The sequence below is a fragment of the Nicotiana sylvestris genome, chromosome 2 (genome assembly GCF_000393655.2).
Source record: "Nicotiana sylvestris chromosome 2, ASM39365v2, whole genome shotgun sequence".
Taxonomy (NCBI): Eukaryota; Viridiplantae; Streptophyta; class Magnoliopsida; order Solanales; family Solanaceae; genus Nicotiana; species Nicotiana sylvestris.
In genome coordinates, this window is record NC_091058.1 from 76,371,202 (window position 1) to 76,380,286 (window position 9,085).

Consider the following 9,085-nt stretch of genomic DNA (forward strand, 5'->3'; position numbering starts at 1 on the left):
TTCTATTTGAGAGGGTCCGAGACACCTTGCTAGTGGTCCACCAAACATCTTTCGATAAAGATTTCCTTGATATAAACAATATCGAGCGGCTTTTTGCGAAGTGCGTGAGCCTTCCCTTTGTCATTAGGCACGGTTCCGTGCTGTAAGAAAGCAATAATTTCGTTTCTCTAATCCCATGTTAAATGATTAAAATTTACCTCATTCTTATCAGGTTCGAGAACAGAATGAAATAAATGTATGACTGAAGCATTTGCGTCATCTGCTACGTCAGCTGCAGATGCGAGATTAGCTAAAGCATCTGCCTCCACATTCTCATCTCTTGGGATCTGCATTACCTTCCAAGTTTGGAATTGCTTTATTAGTTCCCGTACCTTTTCGAGATATTCTTGCATTCGAGTTTCCCTGGCTGTATAAGTCCCCAGCATTTGATTGACCACGAGTTGAGAATCACTCTTGATTATAATTTGTGTTATGCCGAGTTCTCTTGCCAATTCTAAACCAGCAATTACAGCCTCGTACTCTGCTTCATTGTTAGTTATAGAATGACATTTTATAGCTTGCCTAATAGTTTCACCCGTAGGTAGTATGAGAACTATACCCAGACCTGCTCCTTTTACATTAGATGAACCATCAGTGAATAAAACCCAAGTCCCTGGGTTCGCACCATTAAAAACTTGTAATTCTTTTTCTGCTTCTAAGTGCATCCCCTGACTAAAATCAGCCACGAAATCGGCTAATACTTGAGATTTTATAGCGGTCCTAGGTTGATAAATGATTTCGTATTCACTTAGTTCTATAGCCCATTTTGCTAATCTTCCTGACAGTTCGTGTTTATGCAAAATATTTCGAAGCGGAAAAGCAGTAACTACAACAATGGGATGGCATTGAAAATAAGGTCTTAATTTTCTAGATGCCATGATCAAAGCTAATGTTAACTTTTCTAGCCGTGGGTATCGTTTTTCAGCATCTAGTAAGGACTTACTTACATAATAAATAGGAGATTGTTTACCTCGGTCCTCACAGACTAAAACAGCACTTACTGCGACTTCAGATACGGCCAGATAAATGAGAAGTTTTTCCCCCACCTTCGGTTTTGCCAACAACGGTGGTTTTGACAAATAAGCTTTCAAATTTCTAAGGGCTTGTTGACAATCTTCATTCCATTCAAAATGATCTTGCTTTTTAAGTGCAGAGAAAAACTTAAAACACCTTTCTGAGGATTTGGAAATAAATCTCCCCAAAGCTGCAATTCTTCCCGTTAATCTTTGTACTTCCTTTTTATTAGTAAGGATATCAGGGATTTCTTCTATTGCTTTGATCTGAGAAGGATTCACTTCAATACCACGGTTAGAAACAAGAAAACCCAAAAACTTACCTGATGCAACTCCAAATGCACATTTTTCTGGGTTGAGTTTCATATTAAATTTTCGCAAAATTTCAAAAGTAATAGATAGATGAGAAATATGATCATGAGATTGCTGGGTTTTGACGAGCATATCGTCTATATATACCTCCATTGTTTTCCCTAAATGTTCTTGGAACATTTTGGTGACCAACCTTTGATAGGTTGCCCCAGCATTTTTGAGACCAAAGGGCATTACTTTATAACAGTAAGTCCCCCTGTCTGTGATGAAAGAAGTTTTTTCTTCATCACTAGGGTCCATTTTAATTTGGTTGTACCCTGAATATGCATCTAAAAAACTTAAAAGTTCACGTCCTGCAGTTGCATCAATTAATTGATCTATATGTGGTAAAGGAAAAGAATCTTTGAACAAGCTTTATTAAGATCTATATAATCTACGCAGACTCGCCACTTACCATTTTTCTTAGGTACAACAACTGTGTTGGCTAACCAATTAGGGTACTTTACCTCACGGGTTGACCCAATTTTTAATAGCTTTTGGACCTCATCCTGAATCACCTGGTTTTTGAAAGCTCCTTGCTTTCTTTTCTTTTGCTTTATTGGTGTAAAGGATGGGTCTTCGTTTAACTTGTGAGTCATCACATCCGGTGGTATTCCTGTCATGTCAGCATGGGACCAAGCAAAACAGTTTATGTTAGATTTTAGAAATTCAATTACCATACCTCGCATGTTTGAGTTTAAATTAGCTCCAACATAAACTTTCCGTTCAGGCCAATGCTCAAATAATATCACAGCCTCGATTTCTTCGATGGTTGTTTTGATGTTTTCATTCTCCTCAGGTTCTTGAATTGTATCGGGTCTCGAGTCTAAATCTGTTTTCTCTTGCTCAGTTGAGGTTTGATTGCTGGCACCTTCAACTGTTTCCTGTAATCGCTATTTTTCTTTGTTTACGGTGCTCGTATTTGTTACTGCGTTGATACTCCTGGTTGTTTGTTGATCCCCTCGAATTCGACAAATCCCCCACGGTGACGGAAATTTAATAACCTGATGTAGAGTCGATGGAACAGCATCCATATCATGGATCCAAGGCCTCCCCATGATTATATTGTAGGCCATTTCCATATCAACTACCTGAAATTTAGTTTCTTTAACAACACCTGTAGCAAATGTTGTTAGAATTACCTCTCCTTTTGTTACCACACTTGAATTGTTGAAGCCTGACAAGGCATGCACCTTGGGTATCATTTTGTCTTCAGCTTGCATTTCACGTAATACCCTTAGTAGTATAATATTTACGGAACTCCCTGTATCAATCAAAACTTGGTTTACATTAGTATCATGTACAAGTAAAGTTATTACCAGTGCGTCATTATGTGGAGTTATCACTCCTTCGGTATCCGCATCATCGAATGAAACACTTTCATTTTCTAAAACCTGCCGTACCCGTTTCCCGTGTGTAATTGTTACTTTAGAAATTTTGTTGGAAGCTGTGTAGGTTATGCCGTGAATATCTTATCCCCCACTTATCACATTCACTGTTCTGTTGGGTGAAGGAGGCTTTGGTAGCTCTTGCCTATTTTTCATATAGGCTTGTTTACCTTTTTTCACTAAATAACTCAGTGAGGTACCCTTGCTTCAATAGATGATCCACTTCACTCTGCAAGAATCTACATTCTGAAGTTTTGTGCCCGTGATCATTGTGGAATTCGCACCAATGATCTGGATTGCGTGTATTTGGATTTGACCGCATCTCTTTTGGCCATCGTACCTTATCTCCCATGCTTCTCAAAACAGCCACAAGGTCGGAGGTAGTGACGTTAAAGTTATATCCGCCGAACTGTGCCTTTAAACTTCTGTCATCATCTCATGAATCTTGTTTGTTCCGATCATTTCTGAATCTTGATGAAGAACCAGAGTCCCTGTTCCTCGATTTTTTATCATATTGCTGGCTATCTTGTTTTGACCGTGAGTCTTTTCCTGCAGGTCCCATATATGGATCGTACATATTTTTACCTGATCTTTTTTTGGTTTCTGATCTTCTGGAACCGCCCCTTTCTTCATGATGAAACTTAGGTACGGTATCTTCTTCAATTCGCAGCTTCATACTGTACCTATTGTAAATATCATTCCACGTGGTTGCAGGAAATTCTCGAAGGCTTTCTTTGAGTCTTCTCGTGTCTTTAGAACTTTTGTCATTTAAATTACTTGCAAAAGCTATTGCAGCCCAGTTGTCAGGTACATGGTGTAGAGTCATTCTTTCACGCTGGAATCTATCAACAAAGTCTCTGAGCAATTTTAAATCCCCTTGTTTGATTTTGAAAATATCTTCCATTCTTTTCTCAACATTTTGAGCTCCCGAATGTGCTTTAATAAAAGAATCTGCAAGCTCAGCAAAAGAATTTATAGAATTTTCAGATAAAAGAGAATACCAGGTTAATGCACCCTTGGTGAGTGTTTCTCCAAATTTCTTGACCAGTACTGATTCAATTTCTTGTTTGGTCAAGTCGTTGCCTTTCACGCCTGTTGTAAATGCAGTCACGTGGTCACGTGGGTCTGTAGTACCATCATATTTCGGGATGTCAGGCATTTTGAACTTTTTCGGAATTGGAAGGGGAGCAGCACTTGGCTTCCAAGGTTGTTGTGAGTATTTGTCCATGTCTACTCCTTTTATTACAGGCGGAACTCCAGGGATTTGCTCAATACGCTCATTTTGTTCCTTAATCTGTTTCTGCAAGGTTAGTACTAAATTTTGCAAATAGGAATTATTTGAATTACCTGGTCCCCCTTACTATGGTTCACTGTGGTTCCTCCATTTCCAGAATTAACATGACCAGAACGAGGATTATCCAATGTATTATTATTAGGAGTTGGTGTGGGTGGTGCAGCAGGCAATCAATTAGCTAGAGCCTGAAGAGCTTTGTCGATCTGTGCATCAATTAGCTTTTGTAAAGCTTCATTTGTACCTCCTTCAAAGTGTTCAGATTGGTCTTGTTGATCAGCACGGGATTCCGGAGCAGAGTGCCTTCACGAGATTAACGTGGTGAATCCGGAGGGGAGGGAACCACGTCAATGTTCGGTTGGTCACCTTGATTTTGATGGATTTGATTTTCATGGTTTCCCAATGTGTTATCACTGTTATTGTTGTTGTTGTTTGACATGTTGATAAAAGACGAATAAAACGTAGCTTCAAAGAAAAGATTATCAGTTTCTCGATAACGGAACCAATTTGTTTAACCAAAAAGATGATTCTTTGGTCAAAGCTAAAGATAAATAGAAATTCGGGCTACTGATAATCAGGAGACGAAAAAGAAATAATAGACTTTTTGAGAATGACAAATAAGCAGTAGATAAGTTCGTATTTTAATGTAATGTTTTTGGTCTCCTCTGTGTTTACAAATGACCTGACCTCCTCCTTTTATAGCTGATCCTAAATAAAGGAGTAATACCTTATCCTTAATGAGACAATTATGAGTAATAAATGACATTAAATAAGACGTTACACAATCATTCCTATTTAATACCAATTCTCTAATGTATTGGGTATTTAATATTGAATTTGGACTCCTTTTTGTCATCGTATCCAAGTCTTCAATGCCTTCTAATCTCTTGGCTTTAAATGGCCTAAATAGGTACGAAGCTTGTACTATTCGAATTGCCTCTTGTGCCTATTCAGCTTTCCTTTGCCCGTATCTGTTGTCACTCGTGCCTCTTAACTGATCATCATGCTTTGACCATTTGACCAGTCCTCGTGTCATGCCACGTCACCTTCAATGTAAATTCAGTTTTTTCCCAATACAACCTGAACGCAAGTCAATCTTAGAACACACTCGCACACCCTATAACTGGTCAAACAGATCATCAATACAAGGCAAAGGATACCGGTTCTTCACTGTAAATTTGTTCAACTGGCGATAATCAATGCACATACGCATAGAACCATCCTTTTTCTTAACAAACAAGACAGGAGCACCCCAACGTGATATGCTGGGCTGAATAAAACCCTTATCAAGCAATTCCTGTAACTGATCCTTCAACTCTTTCAACTTAGGAGGGGCCATACAATACAGAGGAATATAAATAGGCTGAGTACCTGGCAACAGATCAATGCCAAAATCAATATCTCTGTTGGGTGGCATACCCGGAAGATCAGCTGGAAACACATCAGGAAAGTCCCGTACTACTGGGACTGAATCAACTATAGGGGTATCAACACTGACATCTCTCATATAGGCTAGATACGTATCACATTCCTTCTCAACCATTCGTTGAGCTTTAAGGAAAGAAATAACTCGATTGGGAGTGTGATCTAAAGTACTCCTCCACTCTACTCGCGGTACACCTGGCATCGTCAGTGTTACAATTTTGATGTGACAATCAAGAATAGCATAATTGGGCGACAACCAGTCCATGACCAAGATAACATCGAAATCTACCATGCTGAGTAATAATAAATCGGCTCTGGTCTCAAAACCACTAAGAGCAACCAAACACGACCAATAAATGTTGTCCACAACAAAAGAATCCCGCATATGAGTATAAAAATAAATAGGGGAACTCAAAAAATCCCAAGATACACCCAAATACGGGGCAAAATAAGAAGACACATAAGAATAAGTAGAGCCTGGATCGAATAGAACTGATGCCTCTCTATGACAAACTAGGACAATACCTATGATGATATAATCGGAGGTAACAGCCTCAATACGGGTATGAAGAGCATAATATCTTGCCTGGCCTCCCTCTTTTGGGTGACCTGTACCTCCCCGACCTCCACCTCTAGCTGGATAAGCAGGAAGGGAGCAACTGGTACTGGAACCATAGCTCGGGAACTTTGTGGGGCACGTTGTGGCTGAGGAGTCTGTGGAGGTGCCCCATTCTAAGTTTGGGGCAATCCCTCACCATATGGTGTGTGTCATCATACTCAAAACAAGCTCTAGGAGGACGTGGTGGCTATGACTGGCTCGGGCCAAGTCTGCTGGACTGACCACTAAAAGCACCCCGTACAGGAGGTGCACTAGATATTGGAGGTGCATAATAAGGCTTCTGAGGTCTAAGAGGAGATGGAATACCAATAGATGCTAGAAGATCTGAATGAATGGGGTGACTCATATAACCTTACCATGACTAACTACAGCTCGAACACGGGCACCAGAATAATGGCCCGACTCTTGAGACCTTTTGGCCTCCCTCTCCTCTCTATTCCGAGCATGCATACCTTCCACTCTCCTAGCAATGCTCACCATCTTCTGATAAGAAATATCCATCTCCAAATCACGAGCCCTACTAGACCTAATGCTGGGAATGAGCCCCTGAATAAACCGGCAAACCCTCTCACGCACTGTAGCAACCAAGGCTGATGCATGCCTAGCCAAGTCAGTGAAACGAACAGCATACTACGAAATAGTCATAGTGCCCTGGCGCAAATGCTCAAACTCATCCCTGAGGCTCTAAGGGACAAACTCTCTCAAGAACATATCTGAAAACTAAGTCCAAGTTAGGGAAGCTGCCTCATCTAGACTATCCAACTCATAAGTGCGCCACCACTGATAGGCTGCTCCTCGAAGCTGGAAGGTAGTGAAAGAAACCCCACTCGATCCTGATATACATATAGTGTGGAGGATACGGTAGCACTCCTTAGAAATCCTAAGGCATCATCTGATGCTAGACCACTGAATACAGGAGGCTTATACTTCTTGAACCTCTCGAGCCTTCGCTGCTCATCCTCTGAAGTCGCTGCCCAGTCCTCGAGCTTAACTGGGGCCACAGGCAGTACCTGTATAACCTATGAGATCTGATCGACCTGGACCCGATGCTCAGGAGTGCGGGTGATCGGAGTTTGTGCTCCTTCCCCCGCCTGGGATGTGGCTACAACAAGGGGAATCAGCCCTGCCTGTGCTGCAATCAATGAAAACCCCTCAACAAATCGATGGTAATAACCCGCCAAGCCATGAAAACTACAGATCTCTATAGCTGAGGATGGTCCGGGCCACCTCTACACTGCTTCCACATTCTTCGGATCCACCTGTATACCCTCACTTGATACCAAGTAGCCCAAGAATGCCACGGAATCCAACCAAAACTCACATTTTGAGAACTTTGCATATAACTTCTTTTCCCTCAAAGTCTGAAGCACCGTCATCAGGTGCTACTCATGATCCTCCCGACTCCGAGAGTATACTGGAATATCATCAATAGAGACAACGACGAACGAGTCAAGATCAGAAGATGAAGGTGAAGATGAACAAGCACTTATGGCCATCGGAGAATCAGATGATGATCAAGAGGTAAGTATCCATCATCTCATAGACAAGATTAAATTCATGTCTAAAGAAAGGTTGTTTGAGCTATTGCTAGACTTAATTGATGAATCTGAGATAATTAACAATGAGAAGGAAGATTTGTCTAGGGAATGTGTGATCCTAAAAGTCAAGTGCAAAAATATAGAGTCTAGGGCTTATGAGAGTGATAGCAAAAATGCTGAGTTGAAGAACTAGGTTCTTGAACTTGACACTAGTATCCTAGAACTTAGGTCTGACAACTTAAAATTGAAACTAGGAACATGTAAGAAGAAAGCTGACCACACACATCTCACCCTAGAAGAAAACTTAGGAAAAATGAAGGATGAGTTGTATAGGAAGGATGAGCAGATAAAAGTCTTAAAAGAAGATCTAGGGAAGGTAAAACATGAACTAGACAGAACTTGCAAATGGAACAAGGCTTCTAATGCACTTTCCTAGCTACAAGAACATCACAGTAGCAACAAAAGAGGACTTGGCTATGGGACTCAAGCACCTAAGTGGGATCCTAAAAGCAAGTACCTCACTCTCCCTGAGAACAAAATCTGCACACACTGTGGCAAGACTGGCCATTACAAAAATGAATGTAATGCAAAAGAAAAGGCCAGTCAAAAGAACAAAGCTTTTGTTCAATAGAAAAATAGGTTGTCTGGGTGGGCTAAAAGGAATTTGATTTATCGCTTTGCCTATAGAAAGGGACCCAAACAATTTTGGGTTCCTAAGACTAACCCTTGATTTCTTTTTGCAGGTCCAAGTGAAGGGAAGTAGCCAAATATGGTACATGGATAGTGGCTGCTCAAAACATATGACCAGAAGTAAGAACTAGTTCCTTTCACTTGAGGACTTAAAGGGAGGTAATATCTTCTTTGGAAATGGGAAGAAATGTGAGATTATTGGGGTTGGAAAGGTAGGTAAGATAGATTCTCACTCCATTGAGAATGTCTACTTGATAGACGACTTGAAATACAGCCTAATCAGTGTGTCACAACTATATGACAGAGGTAACCTTGTAGAATTCACCTCTACTAAATGCTTTGTGATTAACCTACCACTGACAAGATTGTTTTGCAGGGAAAAGAGTTAACAATATTTACATTGTAGATTTGTCTACTCTTTCAGAAAATGAACTCACCTGCCTAAGTGTGTTGAATAATGATCCCCTCCTGTGGCACAAAACACTTGGTCATGCTAGTCTGAATCAGCTAAAAAAATTAGTCTCTGAGGACTTGGTGATAGGGTTACCAAACATCAAGTTCAAGGAAGACAAAGTTTGTGAGGTCTGTGCAAGGGGGAAGCAGGTAAGATCATCCTTCAAATGCAAGAAAATGGTAAGCACAACCAAGACATTGGAACTTGTCCATATGGATCTCTGTGGTCCGATGAGAACCATGAGCAGAGGTGGAAAGAAATATGTAATGGTACTTAT